A 23474-nucleotide genomic window follows, 5' to 3' on the forward strand; every position below is an offset into this window, starting at 1 on the left:
TGAGCGTGGGAGACAGTGTTTGTAAAGTCATGGGGGAGTAATATGTAATCAGCCTACAAAGGTAGGTTGGACCTAGGTGGTGAAGGACTTTAAATACCAAATGGAAATGTGTGTGTGTATGTATATGTATTTGTATATTTATATATATTTTTCTTTGCAATAAGTTTCTCAGAACTCTTTAACAGTCTTTATCGATTTAACTAACCCAACGTTCTAGGGCAAGGCTCAACAAATCCCTGGGTGGCCATATCATGGCCCCTTGCGTTTTAATCGTAGGAATAGTCGTTAACATTTATGTGGTACTTTAAAGTTTGCAATGCACTTTCTGCTGAATTCTTTCATTTGATTGTACCAAAGACTCCAGATATCCACTGCAGATATATCTATTCCTGTAGAGCTATTTTACAGATGAGGAAGCTAAGAGGTTGAGTGTGATGCCTGAGGTAACACAAACCCTGTGCAGCTAGGTGGCATAGAGGATGGAGTGCCCGGCCTGGAGTCAGGAAGAGTCATCTTCTTGAGTTCCAATCCGGCCCCAGACACTGATTAGCTGTGTGGCTCTGGGCAAGTCACTTCACCCTGTTTGCCTCACTTTCCTCATCTATAAAATGAGCTGGAGAAGGCAATGACAAACCACTCCAATATCTTTGGTAAGAAAACCCCAAATGGGGTCACACAACTGAAAATGACAACCCTGTGCTCTTGACCCTCTCCAACTCTAATTTGTATTTCCCTGCAAGGCTCAGGGCCCCATTACCCTATGGTGACTTGTAGCCCTTCCCCTCCCCCCGGCCCCTGACTGCCCTCCCCACCCCCGGTTTTGCTGGATAGCTGAATGCTTGTCTGATGCCTAAATTTTGATGCTGACTCCTGATCCAGAGCAAATTTGTAGAGCCTTGGACTAAGGCACACACGTTTGCATTTCAAAGCTGAGGTTTCATAGTCTTACAATTATAGCGTCCCAGGTCAGTGTTATTATTAATAATAATTCACATTTAAATAGTGGTTTAAGGGTGACAAATATTTCCCTCACAAAATGTGAGGGAGGTAGGACATTATTATCCCTATTTTTATAGATAAGAAAACAGGCTCAGAGATTACCTGTGGCCATAAGACAAGACTTGCCAGAGGTGGGCTTCAAACCCAGCCCTCCTGATTCCAGGCCTCTTTTAGGTACATTTTGCTGCTCATGTGATTTATATGATTTACACAGAAATAAATTGACTTTTGGGGGCAGCTAGGTGGTGCAGTAGATAGAGCACTGGGCTGGGAGTCTGGAGGACTTGAGTTCAAATCTGGCCTCAGACCAGATACTTGACATGTGCTAGCTGTGTGACCCTGGGCAAGTCACTTAACCCCAACTGCCTAAAAAAAAAAAAAGAAAGAAAAATTGACTTTCTCAAATCACACAGGGCATTCTGGGGTGGGGCTCAGAGTTCCTGAATATCAGCCTTTGACTCTATTGCTGTTGATTAGTCTTGTCTGACTCTTCATGACCCCATGAACCATACTGTCCATGAGGTTTTCTTGGCCCAACCATACTGGAGTGGTTTGCCGTTTCCTTCTCCAGTGGATTAAGGTAAACAGAGGTAATGTGGCTTGTCCAGGATCACACAGCTAGTAAGTGTCTGAGGCTGGATCTGAACTCAGGTCTACCTGACTCTAAGCCTAGCACTCCATCCACTGAGCCACCTACCTGCCTGGATTCTATACATAGCATTTTTTTGTCTGCCTGTAGAGTGGTACCTTAGAAAGAGCAATGAGTCTACATTCAGTGGACTGATAGTCAAAGCCTGCTTCTCTGTTATTTACTACTTGTGTATGATGTTGGGTAATCCAAAACTTCCCTGGGCCTCAGTTTCTCTATTTGTAAAAAACGAGGCTGGTCCTTTCTGAGGTCCCTTTTACCTTTAGATTCTATGATATGCCAAGTTTTGGGGCATAAAGAGTACTGCCTAATAGTAAAAGAATCCATTAGGGTGGGAGTAGGGGAGGAATATATACAATGAAAATCTACAACGTAGGGAAATGCAGTACCATGGTGTAATGCAATGTCCTACATAAAGAAACTTTTAACAAATATTGAGCAGTCCAAAATTGAGACTCGACTTTCTAACATAATGGGAGCAAGTCTTGGATGACCTCAGAACCCCCATTCAGCTTGTCAGAGTCCTGGTTGTCCACTTCTGTCTTTGATGCAATGCCACTTCACAAAAAATATCAGAGCCACAAATGATCTATTTTTCTCTTTCTTCTTTTCCTTCTTCATATGATAACTCAAATCCTCCTTTTGATTCTGCAGTTTTCATAGATATTTTTTGATGGTAGTGGCTTTAACTATATATGTTTGGTGAAATATTCTTTTTTTGTTGATTTATTTAATAGTTTGTTTGGTTAAAGATTTAAAAAACACAGGAGAAAAAAAAACCACCAGCCCTCTGCTTGGTGCCATACACTGAGTCCAAAGGACATTAGCTGCTCCGTTGCACACATTGGAGTGGAGAGTTTACTGTGAGCACAGTTCTGCTAATAGATTGGCAATTTTATAAAAAGGTTTTAAAAGGATTTTGTTTAACAAAATTTCTGCATTTTTTTCATGGGCTCGTAGTCATTTGTGATGAAGGGGCAGGTTATTAATTTTGCAACGTTTGCTGTATATGTGATCCTTTCCCCACTGACTTCAGGAATGGGATTTTATTTGTTTCCTCCCTGGTTTGGCAATAGGAGTCAAGGTGAAGGGGCCATCTCAGGGCCTGTCTTAATGCCAGTTGATGAATCCTGCACCAGGCAGAGCGGAAGGAGGCCTTTGTTGACAGCTTTCCATCTGGTCTTTGAATACAGCCCATCCTTCATGCATAGCACTACAAATGTTGCTAAATGGCATTGGGTAAATAAAAGGTGCTCCTGACCATCACTCCTCCAAGAAGAGAAACCAGAAGATACCCCAAAGAGGAGAGAAGGCATGTCAGAAATGTCAAGCATAGAGAACAGGGAGGCATTTTGCATGTTGAACATTTCTCTGTGTGTGCTTTTACACACATCTCAATTTTACACAAATTATCAAAGACATACATATTGTCTCGATTATCCTCACAACAATCCTGTGAAATGTGTTTTAGACATTTTCACCATTTTACAGATCAGGAATCTGACTGAGATGTTAAGTGACTTGCCCAGAGACACACAACTAGTTAGTATTTAAAGCAGAATTTGAACCCAGATCTTCCTGACTCAAAGTGTGTTAATCTGGTCAAAATGGGTCGTTGTCTCTATGAAAGCTATCTTATTTTTCAGGTATGTATGTCTGCATCAACCTCCTCCCCATAATGAATAGTGTTTGCAACTCAAATAGGAGTATGAATTGTAAGATATATTTTCCACAGGGATTAAAAAAGAAATAGAAAAAGAGATTATCTGAGTCATGGGGTAAAGCTCTGTGATACATTGCACCATCCAGTCTGTGTCTGAACCAGCACAGATCTTTTTTTTTTTTTGAAAGATTACTTCTTGGCAAACTAGATATGCAAATGCCAGAATACAGTAAAACCACATTTAATTGGACCCACTTGCCAACTTCTTGAACACAGCTTGGATTATTTCACTGGAGGCTGCTTCTGTTAAAAGCTGGGGGAGGAGGAAGCGGCATATTGACAAGGCTTCAGATCATTTTTTTTTTCACTAGAAGTACAATTATGCAATGCGCCAAGTTTGGAAGTATTTTACTATGTTTAATAATTATTATTAAAGATATTGTAAAACATATGCATTTGTGGAGTGGAATGTAACAAGAGTAAAATCATGTCATCAATTCTACTGTGGATTTATTTCTCTTATTTTGTTTTGGATTTGATGGACTTCTAAATTGATGCTAGCCTCAGCTCTCTACACTGCAAGACTGGTTTTCTCCTCTTAGCTCACTTTGAAGTGGTTATCTCTGCACAAGGGGAATCTCAACATTAACCATGTAAAGGGATGAAAATTTAAGGGGTTGGGAGTCCGCTAAAAATGTGAGATGTCTGAAAACATATCCTGGGCATGTAACTTGCACAGTCTAATAAGATAAGGAAGAAAACATGTGTTTCTGCAAATGTGTTAACACCTGAACACAGAAGTGTAACAAAGAGTCCCCTTTCCTGCTTCAGCAACCTTTCTTCTCCTATGGCCAGTGATATGGAAATGTGGGGACCCATTCACAGACAATCTCCAACTCCATTCAGGTGTTTTCTTGCTTCAGCTAATCCTAAACTGTCACCCCTTAACTGTTAAACAACAACAACAACAAATAAAAAAGGCCATTGAAAACAAAGCATTAAAGCTCTGTGTCATGTATCGATCGAGGCTAAGTGATGTTTCATCGTCTGCAATTGCTGCTTTTGAAGTTTCTCAAGAAAAAATACCCTAAAATTTCTATTCATGAAATTGAACAAAGGTGCCATCCCTAATGATTAGTAAGATGCTTGGGATTGTTTGCACTGAACTCCACATGCTATGTGAAAACCCCATGATTTTCTCACATTCCAACTCAAGCTGCTTAGCAATCATGCCTTTCTCTTCTGAGTGTGGTTATGTCTTGGTTATATTTCTGTATGCACTGCAAGTTCATTGTTGTGTTCTGCCCTACGGTGAAGTATATGTGAACGATAGGAGGTGAAAAGAGGAAGAAGACTACAAGTGGAAAAGAACAGTAATAGACATATCTATATGTATCCTTTCCACAAAAATGAAATTCCTTTCCTCCTTTTTAAAATGCATTATTAGATAACATTCTTGCATGATTAAAAAACAAAATAACAGCTCACATTTGCACTGAGAAGATCATAGAATGGTTTGCCCAGTAAACCTCTGTAGTATCATTTTCTTCTTTTTAAAGATGGGGAAACTGAGGCTTGGAGCTGGGGAGTAACTTACCTTTGATCATAGAACTAGTGAGTGCTGGAGCTAGGACTCAAACCCAGGTCCTCTGGCTGTAAAATCAGTGTTCTTTCCACTATACATTACTCCCTCTAAGTAAGCTTATTGTAATAATAAATTTACAAAGCACTTTATGTATGTTCTCACCTGAACCTCAGAACTGTGTGAAATGAGTATATTTCTATTTTACACAAGGAAATGAAGGCTTAAAGAGGTAAAATGACTTAGCATATAATCACTTATTATGTTATTCCAGCAGCTAGGTGGCACATTGGATAGAATGCTACTCCTGGAGTCAGGAGGACTTGAGATCAAATGTGACCTCAGACACTTACTAGGTGAGGGACCCTGGGTGAATCACTTAACCCTGTTTGCCTCGGTTCCTCATGTGTAAAATGAGCTGGTGAAGGAAATGGCAATCACTCCGGTGTCTTTGCCAAGAAAAACCCTAAATGGGGTCATGGAGAATCAGACGACTAAAACGAGACAACAATAAGAAGGGATTAATAAATGTTTGTTGATTTTGATTGAGGTCACATAGCTACTAAGTCTCAGAGGTGGGATTCCAACCCAAGTCTGACGTACCTTGTTTTTACTGTATCATACTGCTTGTGGAGCCTGATATACCTAAATTTACTTTCTGATTACCCAGACTAGATTGCTACAATGTGACCTTGGTGTGCGCTGCATATGTAGATATGATTTGGCCTTTACCAAGAGTCCCCACGAAAGTCTTTTGGAAATTCAGGCCCACTCCCCCAGAATATTCTGGAGAATTTAGAAGTAACAGTTCCCTTAATTCCTCAGTCAGTCTTGTGTTAGTTGATAAAATGCAAAGTCTTTGAGAGCAGGAATAGTTTTATATTTTTGCCTTTATATTCCCAGCACCCAGGAATGGCACATAGTTGGTACTCATTGATTGTTTGATTGTGGAAGACAGGCAAAGATATCTATAGATCTATGTCTATAGATCTATAGATATAGAGTGAGAGATAAATAGAATATATATATATATATATTGGGGTTTCAAAGTAGTGGTGATATTTTTTCCCAAGGCTCCCTCCTCTCCCTCCAGTGGGGGGGGATGTAGTATTCTCCCTGATAATTTGATCAGCTGTATCCCAATCCACACCCATCTCCAACTCTCACCTCAGTCACCGCTCATACAGAATATTCCCTCAACCCTGGCTTTTGGCTCCAGTTTTCTCTTAAAGGGTCAATTTGACTGCTGGATGTACTGAGTGATGTTGGACTTTGGCAGACATCTCAGTATGGTCAAAGCAGATAGTTACATCTCCAGGCTCCTTTCACACTCTCCTCTATAAAACTTCTCTAATTTTTCACTCACTGAATGGGTGTTGCCTCAGACAAACTGAGACCTGGGAAAGACCTTATCTTATAAAGGCCATAGTCCCCCACTGCATCCCAGGGCATTGCCAGTCTTTCTGACCCATTTCTTGCCACTGGATTCGGATGACTCTGGAGGAGAGAATGAGGGTGGTGACTTTGCACAGCCCCTCCTCACTCGAATCCGATTCACTTGCAAGTGAAGATGACATCACCTTCCTGATGTCATGTTCCTCTTTGAGAAAGGACAAACAACAACAGGGTGCCACCAGGTTTCTAACCTCAGCGTTATTCTCAACTCCTCACTCTCTCTCAGCTCACATATCCAATCATTTACCAAATCTTGTCGTTTCAGTCTCTAGAACAGCTCTCACGTCCAATCTCTTCTCTCTGTTCCCAAAGCTACCACCTTAGTTCATGTTCCCAGTTACTTCTCCTATGGACTTTCCCAATGCCTCCCAATTGATAACCCCATTTCACATTTTGCCACTCTAATCCCTCTCCCACAAGGTTGCGAAAGTGATATTCTTTTAGCCCAGGTCTGACTGTGTCACTCTCCCGCTCAGTAAATATTGTTGGTTTCCGTTGCCCCTAGGGTAAAATATAATTTCTCCTGTTTGGTTTTTAATGCCCTTCACAATGCAGCCATGACTTATCATCCTTCCTGCCTCCTCATGTGTTATTCCCACTCTATCATCCCGCCATACCATTTTTTTCTATTCCTCACACATGGCACTGCCTTTCTCACCTCAGTGCCTTTGCATAAAACATCCCCCATGTCTGGAACACATCCTTTCCTCACCTCTATCATATAGAATACCTCACTTCCTTTGAAAAGTAGCTCAAGAGAAAGAACTGATAACTAGAAGTATGTATAGAATAATTTTACATATATATGCATATACATGTATGTATATGTATACACACACATATATACACACACACCTATTTGTGTCTAATTGTAGCTATCTCTAGGGTGGGGCAGAGAAGAAAAAAGAGAAAAAAAGAAATTGACATGATAACTTCTAGATTTAAAAGGAATAGCAAGTTATACATAATAGATTTGCAGTTTCATGTGCAATCATATTTTTTTTTATTATACTACGTTATGGAAATGCTTGTTTTATTCCATAAATTAAAAGTAGCTTAAGGACTACCCTCTACAGGAAGCCTTTTCTGATCCACCCGCCCCACAACTGCTAGAGCCCTCCTTTCCAAATTAACTTGTGTTTAGCTATCTTGTATTTATTCTCTTTATTTTTATGTATTTATATACACATGAGTTGTCTGTCCCCAACAGAATATAAGCTCCTTGAGGACAGGTATTATTTCATTTATTATCTTTCTATCCCTAGTGTCCAGTACAGTGTTAGACACATAGAAGTTCCTTTTAAATGTGTCTTGATTGATCCTTTGAAGATGTTTTATGCCATTTCTCACATGGAAATCCTTTTCATAGTATACTGTGAACCACCATTATTATATCCACCATTGTTATTGTTTGAAGCATTTATAAAGTCCCTACTATGCGCCAGGCACTGTGCTAGGCCCTCAGAATATAAAGGGAAAAAAAAGAAAGAAACAGTTTCTTCCCTTAAGGAGCTTATTTTATATTGGGGGGAAATAACATATACTGGAAGACTTTGAAAATTTAAATGAAGTAGTTTCAGGGGAAGGTCATTAGTATTTCAGGGTATCAGAATAGACTTTCTTGTAGAAACTTGTAGAGCAGATCGGGGATCTGCATTGGTAAAGGAAGCTTTTTCACCTATCCCAATGAAGTCACAGAGTTATACACCCTCCACCCCCAAAGGGTACATTTTTTCCGTTACCCTTTTGGTCACTTGCGCTTTTAATTCTTTTGAGATCACAGGGTGCCATGATTTACTGTGGTAGAACATCAGTGTTTAAGAAAGGGATTTTTTTTTTTTTTGGTAGGTGGGGGAGATGGTCAGAGATGAGCCTGGGGTCATTGAAAACACTATGCCTTTTTGTGAATGTATTCTACTCCAAACTTCTCCCTTCTTCAATTCTGGGTCTAGCTCTATATTTCTCTGCAGTGCAATGGACTAATGGAATAACTCAATTAGCCACTCATCCACATGCATATCATAGTGTGGGCCAGGATATGGTGGAGAGTAAATAGCCCCTGTGACTCTCTATATACTGAGAATCCCAGGGCTTCTTTCTAGGGCCATTTAGAACTACTTGTTGCTTCTATACCTTGTGGACCAAGAGTTTCACTGAAATTAACCTATTAATAAGGAAAAATTTTTAATCAGAATAAAAATCATGACAAAATATGTTCACTGGTCTACTGAGACTCATTACAGTCAGAGAGACCATTGTATAAAATGAGAAAGTGTCAAGGGCTGGTGAACATTATCACTATCCTTTGCAATTTCATTCTATTAATATATGTAGTTGGGAATGGGGGTGGGGAAGAGTGAAAATGGGAGGGATAAATTTGCATTTTCTCACATTTTGATGTGATTTTTAAAAAAATTCAAATGAGAATAACTTTGATAAGTCATTTAGTATATCCTCCTATCTCTTAGTATCTCATATTTAATGGATCCCATAGGATCCTATATTTAAAGCTGGAAAGTACCTTAGAATTGGAAATTGAGGGGATGTCCATCAGTTGGGGAATGGCTGAGCAAGTTGTGGTATATGAATGTAATGGAACACTATTGTGCTCTAAGAAATGATGAACAGGCAGACTTCAAAAAACCTGGAAAGACTTGTATGGACTGATGCTGAGTAAAGTGAGCAGAACCAAGAGAACGTTGTACACAGTCACAGCCACGTTGTACAATGACTAACTTTAATAGACTTAGTTCTTGTCAGCAATGCAAAGAACTGAGACAACTCCAAAGGCCTCACGATGGAAAATGCTGCCCACATCCAAAGAAAGAACTATGGAGTTTGAACGCAGATTGAAGCATACTGTTTGTTATTTTTTTTCTTCTGTTGTGTTCTGTTTCCTCTTTCTGGTGGTTCCTCCTATTGGTTCTAATTCTTCCTTACAACATCACTAATGTGAAAATATGTTTAATAGGAATGTATATGTGTAGCTTATATCAGATTGTGAGCCGTCTTGGGGAGGGAGGTGAGGAGGGAAGGGGAGAAAAAATTAAAACTCAAAAGCTTATGGAAGTGATTGTTGACAAATCAAAATAAATTAATTTTAAAAAAATAAAGAAAAAAGAAAATAAAAAGAAAAGTACCTTAGAAGCCGTCTTATTCACACACACACACATACACACAACACACACACACACACACACACACACACACACACACCCCACTCCATCTTATAGCTGAAGAAACCAAAGCCTAGTAAGAGTAAATGACTTGCCCAAGGTCACATAGATAATAAGTGACAGAGCCAAGATTTGATTCTAGGTCCTATGATTCCATAGCCTGTACTGGGTGAAATTCTTGTTTGTAACTGATTCCAAAAAGACAAATTAGAGAGGAGAGCTGTGCTTTTATTCACTGAATTCAAGATAGTCTCTTAACAGCAATTAATGATTAACTAGCCACCATGAAATCCTTCAGTCCACTGAGACCATCTCTTCCAATGCAATAAACAATCTTGAAATGCACCTGTTCCTGTTCTTGGGGAAAAGGTGGAGATACAGGTGCTTGCAATCAATGACCTAAGGGAAAACAAATACATTGATTGTTTTAAAATGAAAGGTCCCCATGGCACCTTGCACAATTGTCTAGATGGTCCAAAATATTTTATAGCTGCAAAATAACTAGAGTGAGACCAATCCTCAGTGTATTACTGAGGGACTGTCAAATACTGTTGCTTGTAACCACAGCCACAGAGAAGACATAACAGAGAAGGTTGCCCATTTATTGGACAAAATCAGGACAATCTCTCAAGAGCAAGTTTGACTAGATTTTAGAAAGCGAATTCATTTTTGCTCAAATTATTATCATTTGTCCTTAGTAAAGGGTTGCAGGGAGGTGTATTTTGTATTTTAGAATCTTCCTTTGAATGTGCTTCTCAGTCAGTCTCCATCTTGACACACCCAGACTCCCACTACTTCCATACAGAGTCAGTCAGAGGATGTTAGAGATGGACTGGGGGAGTTTAGAAACCATTATGTCCAATCCTCTTATTTACTGTGGAAAAAACTAAGGTCACAAGAAGTGAGATGACTTGCCCAAGGTCATCAAGGAAGTCAGGGTTTGAACCCAAGTTTCCTTGACTTCTAGTTCAGAAATCTTTTTTTTCTTTTCAACTATACCATGTTGTTGCCTCTCCTCTCTTGTTTTTGTCCTGATCTCACTGACCTAACTCTAAAGGCTGATGCTAATGTAGGTGAAGCAGTGAACCACATATGTGGTTTGATTGGAGGGTCACCAGAATGGTGCCAGATATCTCTCTGCCTCCCCTGAGACTGCTATGGAACTGGGTTAAAGTGTCGCATCTCTGGTAGGTGCCTATGAAATTATACACATATTAACCTGGGAAGAGTAACATGGCACTGCTCATTAGCACCCACTAATATATTAGCATTTATCAGTTTATCATGTCAAGTAGCTCTCATCCTGGAAAGGAAGGTTCTCAGGAATCTAGCCAGGAATGTTTTCATGGGTAAAATAATAGCTGAAAGAATTCTAGAGCATAGGGTACTGCCTAAAGACGGTAAACCTATATGGGGCTTTAGAGCGGAAACCCCTAGACAGGGATCAGTATGAGGGCACTGGGGACCCAGTGGTGGGTGAGCTATGGAGAAATCATAAGATTCAGAAATGGAAGGGACATTAGGGAGTAACTAGTAAAGCACCTTTATTTTACTAATAAAGGCACTTAGTCAAAGTCAGAGGTAATAAATAGCATATGGAGATTTGACTCCTACTCGCTGATTCCAAACTTAACAATTCCCATTGATGTCCCTGTGAAGGATCCCCATTTTAATGGACGTGGAAAATAAGAGGCTAAGCACAAAGGCTAAGCCATGCTATGAGAAAGGCAAACTGCTTACCTCAATCTACAGGTTTGTCTGGGACCAGTTCTTCAGTTAACACCCCCTCTCCTCAAGTGAACTTTGTCACTTGGCTCACCTGTGTACCTGCCATTGTTTCTTACCCACCTGTTTTCTTGCTGCTCCACCCAGAGCAATCTTCCCCTCTAAGGTGCCGCCAGGGCCAACGAATCAATCCCTCCTTCCCCCACCCCGCAACAAGGAAAACCAAATCAAAGCCTTCACCTATGCTGAGTATTTTCCAGTTGCTAGCAGGTAACTATTTTGTGAACAGCAAATTCAATTGAATTCAATTTAACACATGCCAAATACATGCCTACTAGGTGCAAGAAACTTGGAAAATCTGAACAAACTACAAAAAGCAAATGGTTTAGGTAATGGCTTGGATAGGAGCCAACTGTGCTTTTCTGAGACACCAGAGAAACTATTTGAGTAAGGGATGACGTGCCCCCATCTCTCCCTCCCCTAAGGGCCCCACCTCAGACTGGGAGAGCCAAGTTCTAATACTTCAAACAGGAAGTTTCTCAGAAAAAGAATGGCCCACCTATAAACCTTCTATGGCAGGAGTCAGGGCAGTGAGAGAAGTCACTATCCACCGGGACTTTCCTTTCCATTTTTTCCTGGCAGAAGTGAACATGTAGAAAAGGCAAAGATGATTTCCAGGTCTTGGAGACAGACAGCCCAAAACATCTCTCCACACTGCCTGCAATTTAGCCCTTGGGAATCTTGCTGGCACTCTAGGTCCTCTCGAAGTTCAGTCAAAAGGCCACACTTCAGGACCTGGATGACCACACGTAGTCTCGAGGCCACAGGTGCCCTAACCCTGATCTAGCTCCTTCATGCATCAGATAGCAGGTCTCCCACAGACAGGTTGTCAGACTCATTCATCAAGCTGGTTTACGAATTAAAGTCACCTGCCTGGTATCTTGGATTATTGATTATATTACATTATTGATTAAGTAATTGCTGGTGTAATTACTGTCAACAAGCTTTGAGGAATTTTGCCAAACATGAGTGATGCTGCTAGACTGGAGATATACAAATAACATGATTTTCAAAAAAAGGAAAGAAGATGTATATTCAAACTTCAGGCCAGTGACCTTGCCATATGTTTCTGGCAAAATTAGTAATGGTTTATTGAAGGGACAGATATGATCCCTGAGAAAAGCTCTGATGGCCCAAAGAAAAAATAACTGGACTTCTTGAAAAGCTAAAAGCTATTTAGTTTTTTGTTCTTGTGTCCTGAACACTGAGCACAGTGCCAGGCAATTTAATAAATGTTTATTGAATGAATAAATGAATGAATTGAGGTTCCTTTTAGCCCTGGCCCTCCCTTGGAAGCTCAGCTCAAGTGCTGCCTCCTACAGGGTGCCTTTCCTGATCTCCTCAGCTGCTAATACTCACCTCAATATTATTGTTTTTACTTTGTATGTATTTTTATTACATGTTCATTTATTGTTTTCCTTGAGAGAATGTAAGCTCTTTGAGTACAAAGACTGCTTTATTTTTTTATCTTGTCTTTCCCCTAAGTCCCAGGAACTTGATACATATACAACTGATGGATTAACTGATCAGTTCATAGCAGATTAACATAATTTCATTTTTATATGATGCTTGATAGGAAATTGCTTGCCTTCTCAATGAAGGGGGAGGGCCGGGAGGGAGAGAGGGAGATAATTTGGAACTTGAATTTTTTAAAAAAATGAATAAAAATTGTTTTTACATATAACTGGGGAAAATAAAATATTAAATATATATTTTAAAAGAGTGTTTAATAGGGGAATGCCATGGACATCACATAGCTTAATTTCAGGTTGGTTTTTAACAAATCCTACAACATTCTTGTATACCTAAGATCATAGGATTATGTTGTCTCATCTGATAGAATATGAACTCTTTGAAATCATAGATTATTCCATTTTTTACTACATATGCCCAGTCCTTAACACAATGCCTGATATATTGTAGGCACTTGACAAATGCTTGTTACTTAATTGGTTGGACAAGATGTAGAAATGTGGCCTGATTCACTAGGCCCAAAGAGTGTTGATTAAGGGATTGATATTAAACTGGAGGGAGATCTCTAGAGGAAGGTCATAGACTTCTGCCTTTGGCCCTATTCTGTTCAAAATTTTTATTAGTGTGTGGGAGAGAGTAGTGGGGAGAGAGAAAGGGAAAGGAAGAGGAGAGGGAGGGAGAGAGAAGGAAAAGAAGAAGAGGGAGGAGGAGGATGAAGATGAGGAGGAAGAAAAAAGAGGGAGCGGGAGAAAGAGAGAGAGAAAGAGAGAGAGAGAGAGAGAGAGAGAGAGAGAGAGAGAGAGAGAGAGAGAGAGAGAGAGAGAGAGAGAGAGAGAGAGAGAGAGAGGGAGAGAGAGAGGAAGGGAGAGAGGGAGGGTGAAAGAGAAGATTGTTCAGGCAGTGGGCTAAGTGCTAGAGATACAATAACAAGACAGACTCTACTCTCAAGGGCCTTACATTCTAATAGGGGAAAGACAAATTTGTGAATTACAGGAACCAGAGAGGGATAGCAAATGTATTGGATGACAGAATTGAAAACTAAAGAGATCTTGGTAAGCTGGAATAATGGGCTGAGTAGGTGAAATTCTATCAGAACAAGTTTAAAGTACTACACTGCGTCTTAAAAAATCAGCTAATACAAGTACTACCCTGGATGGGAGTGAGTGGGAGATGTGGTAAGAAGACAATTTACGTGGGGGCGGGGGGAGCAGGGGAACCCTTAGGAATTCTAGTTAATTGAAAGCTTGAGATGAGTTAAGGAATATGCTGCAACAGTCAAGAAAGATAATGGTGTCTTGGGCGCCTTGATGACATGTGCTATCCAGAACTGGCAGGGCAGTCATCCCTCTGTATGTTCTCTGCCTTTGTCAGCTCTTATCTGGAGTATCTGCTTCTCAGTGTCACATATAAGAAGAGACGCGGATAAATAGGAACACATCCAGAAGAGGGTGCCCCAAGTTTTAAGGGGACTTGAAACCATGCCATATGAGCATTAATTTAAAGAACCAGAGATGTTTGTCTGGAGGAAAGAAGATTTAAGGCATAATAGCTGTCTTCAAATATATGAAGGCTCTTAGGGTTGTCAAGAGAAAGAGGAATCAAACTTATTTTGCCTGGACCTTGGAGGTAAAATCAGGGGTAACTGGAAATCACAAGCAATAATACAATTAGAGTTGTCCCAACGTGGGTTGGACTGCCTTGTTAAATAGTGAATTCACCACCAATTCAAGCAGAGACTGAATGACAGCTTGTTTGGGATATTATAGATGAGATTCAGAAGCTAGGTGGCACAGAGTGCTGGACCTGGAGTCAAGAAGACTTATCTTCCTGAGTTCAAATCTGGCTTCAGACACTTCCTATCTGTGTGATCCTGGCCAAATCACTTTTCTCCCTGTTTGCTCAGTTTCCTCATCTGTAAAAGGAGCTGGAGAAAAAAAATGACAAACTTCTCTAGCATCTTTGCCAAGAAAACCTCAGAAGAGGTCACCAAGAGTCAGACACAATTGAAAAACGACTGAACAGCAACTGAATGCCTTTCAGGTATAACTGTGAGGATGGATAGAATGCTGAATTATAAAATACTTTGGGCTGTGAGTAGGGAAAAGTTCAACTGAGTGCAAAATTATCATTTCATTACCATCTTTATTCAGGTGAGCCTTGCTTTAAATAAGCATGAGAAATGAAAAATCTAAATGCATAAAGTGGCTAGAAAGGGATTATTCACATTATAAAATTATTTTTCCATTTGCACAAATACCCACCTTGGGTTCCTTAAATAATCAGTTCCACTACACTTAACATATGCTGTAGTTTTTAAAAAAAAAGATTTATGCATAGCTTTTCAGGTTCACATTTATTGCATCAAGCCACATGCCCAGCAAGTATATTTCTAGCTACACAATGATTTTCATAATTAAATTGAACAAACCTTTATGTGACACCTACTGTGTGTAGAACACTGTGCTACTCAGTGGTGGGTGTGGGAACTGGGGGTGGGAAATCTGTGCCCTCAAGGAATTCAAAGTCTAGAAGAGAGGCAAGACACAAACCCACATGTCTATAACACAATTTTTATAATGCCTAGCTCACTGAGCTCTTGTTGTTTAAGACAATAGCCAGCTCTCGTTTGATTTACTTGCTGTGGGCACATGATTTTTAAAACTCCTAAAATAAAATAAAATTATAATATTAAAAACTGAGAGGAACTTCAGAGATCACACAGTCCAACTCACACATTTTACAGATGAGAAGACTGAGGCATAGGGACACTGGCTACCCAGAACTAGATCCACCAGGCCTTCTGACTCTCCATGTCTAGGAAGGCACACTATCTCCCCGTGTTTGACCTGCACAGACTAAGTCAATCATGTGTGAAGCTACAGAAATGGATATTTTAGTGTTCCCTTTTAATTATTACTATAATACTTATTATAGCCCAGCATTTGATGATAAAAACAGCATTCTAGTTAAAAGCAAGGTGCTTGCACTTTTGAACATGGTCATTGTTCATATTTTCCATGAAGGAAAGGGGAAAGGCATCTCAGGCACTATGCTAAGTGCTTTACAAATATTATCTTGTTTGATCCTCACAACAACCCTGTGATTTATATGCTATTATATACCCGTTTTAGAGTTGAGGAAATGGAGGCAGAAGAAGGTAAGTGACTTTCCCAGGGTTGCACAGCTAGTAAGTGTCTGAGGCCAAATCTTCCTGACTCAGGTCATCATACCACATACTTGACTCCTAATAGCTTTTAAGCTCTAAAAACTTAAAACAGCAGTAACACTTTTGGGACATTCTGTAATTATATCAGGAATTGGATATGATCTGCATCGAGTTAACAGACATACTTTAATACAATTCCACCGAGAATTTATTGAATGTCAACCAAGTGCAAAGCACTATTCTACATACTGAAGATACCAAAGACAAAAATGCAGCAGTCCCTTCCTTCTAAGATCTTATATTCAACTTAAGGGTAGGTTGGGGTGGGGAAAAGGCTATAACGTATACTAAGATAGTAAATACAAGGTAATGAGAGGATGGTTATAGCAGTAACACATGCTGTAGTTAAAAGAAAAAAAAGATTTACACCTAACTTTTCAGGTTATTAAGACTGAAGGATCCAGCAAGGCTTCACAAATGAAAGTACACACCTGAGTTGATAGAAAGATCGGATTCTGAGAGGTAGTGTATTCAAGGCATGAGAGATAATTTTTGCAAATGCTTGGAGATGAGAGATAGAATATTGAGTGTGAACAACAGGTAGTAGTTTAAGTACAGCCTAGCTCCTAGAACATGTGATGGAGGTAATATAAAACAAGGCTAGAGAGATAGGCTGGCATCAGATTATGGAAGACCTTAAATGCTAGGTTGAGGAGTCTGTCTTTTATCCCAAAGGTAACAAGGAGTCACTGTAAGCTTTTGAAAATAATTTGCTCAAAGTTGTGCCTTGGGAAAATTATTTTGGCAGCTGTGTAGGAGACACATCAGAAAGGAGAGAGAAAGTGTGTATTCAGAGAGCTTATTTAGAAGGTTAATGCAATAAACAGTTTCATGTGTAGTCAAGAGTGCCTGAAATAGAAGTCATTCAGTTTCATCATGAAAATTCTACCTATTCCTCCTCATCTCATATTCTACCAGGTCCAATAACTCTTCCTTGATCATCCGTCATGGAATTATTTCTATCTCCTCCAAATTCTTATAGTGTTTATGCCTCTACCTCTCATAGATTGTAGCATCTTTTATTATATTTATGTGTGTACAGATTATCTTCCCACTAGAAGGCAGAGAAGAATGTAAGAGCAATCACCATCATGTCCTTGGTCTGAAATACTCATTTTCTCCCTTCTATATAACTATACAATAGTTACAACTATACAAATAACTATACAAAAATAACTATACAAAACAAAAATGGAACCATTACTATCCCAAATTGACATTTTGCAACTAGGTCTGACATTCTCCATTGAGACTGCTCAGTTCTAAAACTGACAATGATGCAAGAATTAAAGAATCAATATGATCAAACTACACTCTGTCTTTGCTGAGCAGATACCAGGACAAGGCATTCCTTTTCTTCATTCAAGGTTTATTGGGTAGAAAATAGGGTGCTGTACAAATATATGTCTAGGAGTAATACGTAGAAAATCCCAACCCTAGCACACAGTGTAATGTAATGCAACTCCACTAACTTGACTAGGATTTTGCCATTGAGGATATTCCCGACTGATGTAGTTTGCAATTCCTCTATGATTCAGTAGGTGGTCTTTCAGACCAGTAAGCAAAAACCTCATTGCCTAGTACTCAACCTTGTGATGCATTTAGCATAGTGTCTGTTACTTTCTGTGTTTAATAAATGCTTGTTGACTTGACTATGGACTTCTCCAAACATAACTAGGCTGACCCTCAGACAAAAGACATTTAATGCATTCCTAGGCCCATACTCAAATTCCTTCCATCCTAGGTCATCTCCGCACCATAATAGTAAAAGTATTTTTATGTTTCAAGTTTTCTCAGTATTTTACAATTTACAAAATACTTTTGATTAACCATTTACTAATGATTATTTTTGATAGTTTCTAATGATAGTTTTTGTTTAGACAAAGCCTGTATTTCTCTGTGTATCTGTCTTCCTTTCTTCTCATGGAGCCATCCCTTAAAATAAAGTTTTTTTTTAAAAAAAAGGAAAAAGAAAAAGCCCATCAAAACCCACCAACATATCAAAAAAGTTTGGTGTTATGGTGCAATATTTCACACCCTTGGACCCTCTTCCTTTGCAAAGGAGTACAGGCAAGTATTGTTCTATCTCTTCTTTGAGGGCAAGATTGTTCGTTCTCATTTTATAGCCCTCACCTTTGTCTTGTGGTTGTTGTTCTGTTTACATTGATGTAGTAGTCATCGTGCTTATTGTTTTTCTAGCTCTAATTACTTGACTTTGCATATGATTCTTTATTTTTCAAGGAAGTGACAAGACCCATGCCTGAAAAAGCTGGTCACCAGTCATGTAGTAAGATTGAAGGTTAACAGATGAACTTCCTGAGGGCTGCATTGAAATCCACAAGCTATCAAAAGAAGAAGAGAAAGGCCTCCTTCCCATGCCTTGAGTGCCTTCCTGAAGGATTTAATGAAACACATGGAGAATCACACAGGATGAGAAGGCAAAAGTGGGTTGTGATCTATACTAGCAGAGGAAGCAAATACATAGACTGATGAGATGATAGCTTCATTAAAATGCTAAATTAATTAAAAAAGACATATCACTTCTTTGATGTCAGTGCCTGTATAGTTATTCATTCTAGTATTTTTCCCTCATATCAAGGAGGAGCAGGAGGATGGATGGTCACAGGGAACTTTTGTACTATTGGAGTGGTCCCTGAGCCAAAAAAAAGTTGGTAACCCCAATGTTTCTCTCTTTTAGACTATTGTTACCATCAAGCTATGGAATATTCTTATTAACTCCCCACTACCATTCTTCCCACTATAGAAGTAATATTATGTCCAATGGGTCTAAATACTTTAGAAACATCAAAGTGGTTGGACAGGTTAACCATAAGAATTTAAACATCCAGATTTTAGATTTAGAAGGTATCTCAATGACCAGCTAGTCCAACCCATATCAGAAAAGGAACCCCCCACTTTAACATTTCTAATAAGTGCTCATGCAGCCTCTGTTGGAAGACTTCCATCAAGGGAGAACCATAGCCTTTTAAGGCATTCCACTTCTGGTTACCTCTGATGGTTAGAAGATTTTTCCTGACTTCAAGCCTAAATTTGCTTCTTTGTAACTCTCACCCATTGCTCTACCCTCTGGGGCTAAACAGAATTTCTGACAAGTTTGCCCTTCTCTCCCATGACTGCCTTTCAAATATTTGAACACAAGTATCTTCTCCAAGCTAAATACAACCTGTTTCTTCAGTTAAGAAGATGTTACTTGTGAATGTGATTTTTTTTGAATCCAGAGGAAGACTTTATGTTTATCTGTGTTGGATTTTATCTTAATAGTTTCAACTTAATGCTCTAATCTAGGGGTCAGCAAACTATGACCTACAGACCAAATATGGCCCACCTCCTGCTTTTAATTTTAGCAACAAATGTTGGAGGAGATGTGGAAAAACACAACACTAATTTGCTGTTGGTAGAACAATGAACTGATGCAACCATTTTGGAGAACAATCTGGAATTATGCTCAAAGAAGTATTAAATTGCCTGTATCCTTTGACCCAGCAATACCACTGCTAGGTCTATTTTTGAAGATGATTAGAAAAAAATGAAAAGAACCTCCATGTTCTAAAATACTTTTAGCAGCTCTCTTTTTGGTGGCAAAGAAGTGGAAATTGTGGGGATGCCAATCCACTGGGGAATGGCTGAACAAGTTGTATTATATGATTGTGATGGAATACTACTGTGCTATAAAAATTGATGAGTTCGATGATCTTAGAAAAACAGGGATAGAATTGCATGAAATAATTAAGAATGAAATGAGCAGAACCAAGAGAACATTGTATACAGTATCAGCACTATTGTTCTGAGAAGAAAATTAAGCTGTATTAATAGAGGTAATTTGGGTTTGTAGACAGAAAGTTAGCCTTGGAATTAGGAAGACCTTGATTCAAGAGCCACCTCTGATATGTACTGTCTTCATGACAATGGGCAATCACTTAACTTCTCAATGTTCCAGATCACCGAGGCGAGGACTACAGGGTATGAAAAGGTGCTGACCTACATTAGTAGAAGGAATTTCCTCACCTGAGAGTTCCCAACATCAATGCAATTGCATCTCTATCCATAAACCTAGTATTTAATACCTAGCACTCTCATTCCATCTGTATGTGATCACATGTGCCATACAGCTTTCAAGATACTTGGAGGGAAGAACGAGAGGTTCACAATATGAAGGAACTCACAGTGGCGTTCTCATCTAATTATTTGCTTTCAATGTATTGTGACATATTGTAAATTACATGTGTTAGTCAAGTAGGTTTATAGGTTATATTGCATACTTTTAGCTAAACTAACCCTCACAAAATGAACTAGTGACCTTAAAAGGTTCTTGCAAAGAAAATGCAGATTGAAGATAACAACAATATTCAATATTCATTCAAACATGAGCCACCAACAAGAAAATGGCAAATCTGACACTTGTCTTATTCCTAGTACAAGCTCTTCATGAGTCATAATGTGAGGCAAAAACAAAGATGATCTAATCAGATCTGACAAAAACTCAAATTGGGAAAGACCATTCAAATCCTTGGTATCACAAAGTCATAATCTGATGGCAAAGTGTTTCAAACACTTGTTAGTCTTAAAGGTGTTAGAAGTTTTTCTTTTATAAAAAGACAAATGTTCCAGATTTACTGACCTTTTCTGAGGTGACAAGTGACTGTCAGTTATAGGTTGCCCGGAAGATATTTTCAATGAAATAAACATACTAAATCTGTCCTTTCAAAGTAAAGGTTATATTTTTACAGTGAATGATAAAATAACTTCTTTTCAAAATAATCTAATGCTATGGAGAAAAAATTTTGAAAATGGATATTAGGAAATGTTTCCATCATCAAGTAGTTTCTGTTGCTGACAATGATATGTAAGTCACCTTTAAAACTCTCATACCTGCCACCCAAAAAACACTTGGAAACTTAATTTTCAAGTCTGACCAAAAATGTCCAAATGAAGAGTATCAGTGGATTTTGAACCCATTTATTATTGAACTTTGGAAGACCTCCCTCAGAATCAAAGTGATTTCACAGTACCTTCCTGAGTTGCTAGAGAATCCTTGGACTAGACTATTTGAAGACATTTGGGAGAAGTCAATTTGTTATAAGGGGTAGTGGGAGGTTCCAATGGTCTTGAGGAAAAGATTTCCATCCATGTTTTGTGGTCCCAAATAGGAAGGTGGAGGGGCTAGAATGAGATGTAAGTAGATGAGTGTGTAGACCAGGGAGTAGGAAAAGAGTAAATGAGCATGAGGCAGGAGTGGACTGGAGCTGAAACTGGACTAAACTGCCAATTGTGGCTTTTGGAGAGAATGAAGTTCAGTCAAGAGATCCTTCACTTCCTTGGGTGTGCCAGAGCACAACATTTAGAGACATTTTTATCTAGAGTTTAAATCTCTGTTTCTTCAAAAACTCTTCTCAGACTGGCTGGAAGTTGGGTGGAGGAGATCCTAGCTATGAACCCCACTGCCGACCTTTACACCTTGTTTGAATGTTTATCTGCACATTTGTCTTACTTGATATTGTTATTAAATTACATAGCCATTAACAGTAATTTCATATAAGCCTTTGGTATAAGTATTTTGTGGTTTGAGATTGAAAGAGGGGAAGCTATTCCACGGAAGAAGAGGTTTCCTGGTTTTACTTAGGTAGGGATTGAGCTAATCAGAGAACTTCTGCAACTGGTATAATTTCTGAGAATATTGCGGAACATACCCACTTGGCTGCCTTTGAACCTGGAGAGAAAATTAATCCAGTGAGGAACCAGTAGCAGAAAGGCGATGGGATTTGGTGCAGTTATCCTTGAGTATACCTGAAAGATACTTTATCACACACCCACACTCCATAACAGTTATCATGAAAAAGATAAAAATATTGCACCTTCTGGTTGCTTTGTAAGAACAACTAATCGACATAAGACAAGTTGGAAATTTAAACAACAACAAAAACTTTGCATAATTGGTGGCCTGATTGATGTTTCTTGCACAGATGGTTCCATGTCCTGACTCTGTACACTTTCACTGGCTGTTTCCCTTGCTTGAATTCTGTCCCTCCTTGCCTCTGCCTCTTGGCTTTCCTGGCTCCCTTCAAGTCTCAGCTAAATCCCGTCTTCTGCAAGAAGCGTTTCCAGTCTCCCCTAATGTTAGTGCCTTTCATCAGAGATTATCTCGTTTATCCTGTATATATCTTATTGGTACCTCATTGTTTGCATGTTGTTTCTCTCATTAGAATGGGAACTCCTTGAGAAGAGGGCCTGTGTTTACCATTCTTTGTAGAGCCAGCACATAGTAGGAGCATAATAAGTGCTTATTGACTTGACTAGTAAGTGTAGATAATGATGCTTTTCCATTTGCATCTATGTATCTTTGAAGGATAAAGTGATTATTAGCACAATTCAAGAAGTTAGTAACTACTCAGCTTTTGGTGGGGGAGAGAGAGCTACAAAAGATATCTTCATATTAAAATTGCCTATCACTTCACTCACCAACTGAGGGCAAGTGGGTGGCATAGTAAATAGAGTGTAGGACCTGGAGTGGGGAAGACTCCTCTTTGTGATTTCAAATCCAGCCTCAGATACTTACTAGCTTGATCCTGGGCAAGTCACTTACTTTACCCTGTTTGCCTCAGTTTTCTCATCTGTAAAATAAGCTAGAGAAGGAAATGGCAAACTACTCCACTATCTTTGTCAAGGAAATCCCAAATAGTCATGAAGAGTCAGGCATGACTAAAATAACTAGATTTGTGATCAATTTTCTGAAATCCTCATTGAGTTCTTCTTTCTGTCCAGGTGGTCATATATATTGATGACAAAATGCCGTCTTTTGTTATGTTTACATTTGTCTTCACCCAAATGCTCTCCACCATGCTTCTCCACTTGAGTTCCCGGATTTCTTCACATAAGTTTGTGTTTTTTACTATAAAATGCTACCTCATAACCCTTTCCCCCCAACCCTGGCGGGTTTTATCCATAAGTGTGCTTACAAATGTTTAACGACAAACTATCTGGGGAAAAATTGTATACAAGACACACTTTTAAATTTAATCTTCATTATTAACATTTTATCCATCCGTTTCTTAAGTCTAGATCATCAATAAAACAATAAATCAAGCCCTGATTTGTAGCATTTGCTGATTTTCCAGATGTAAATAAATGCTCACACTGAAATTTAACAATTAGTTCCCCAGAGCAGGTTTGAGCTGGCTCCAGGACACCCCTGGTTTTATCCCCCCAGAACTCGGGGATTCTTGTGAGGTCAAAAGTTTCTACCTACATGAAGACCTCTAGCTCCCTTTGCCTGTCGCCTAAATTATGAACATTTGTACTTAAACATTTGAGGCCATGAGTTTTACTCCAGTGAAGACATGCCTGTTATGATCAAGCAGCTAGGTGGTATGGCAGTCAGAGTGCTGGACTTGATATTAGAAAGACCTGAGTGTGAAAACTGCTTCAGACACTTACTAGCTCTCTGATCC

Source organism: Phascolarctos cinereus, unplaced genomic scaffold (genome assembly GCF_003287225.1).
Source record: "Phascolarctos cinereus isolate Bilbo 61053 unplaced genomic scaffold, phaCin_HiC Scaffold_5;HRSCAF=322, whole genome shotgun sequence".
Classification (NCBI taxonomy): domain Eukaryota; kingdom Metazoa; phylum Chordata; class Mammalia; order Diprotodontia; family Phascolarctidae; genus Phascolarctos; species Phascolarctos cinereus.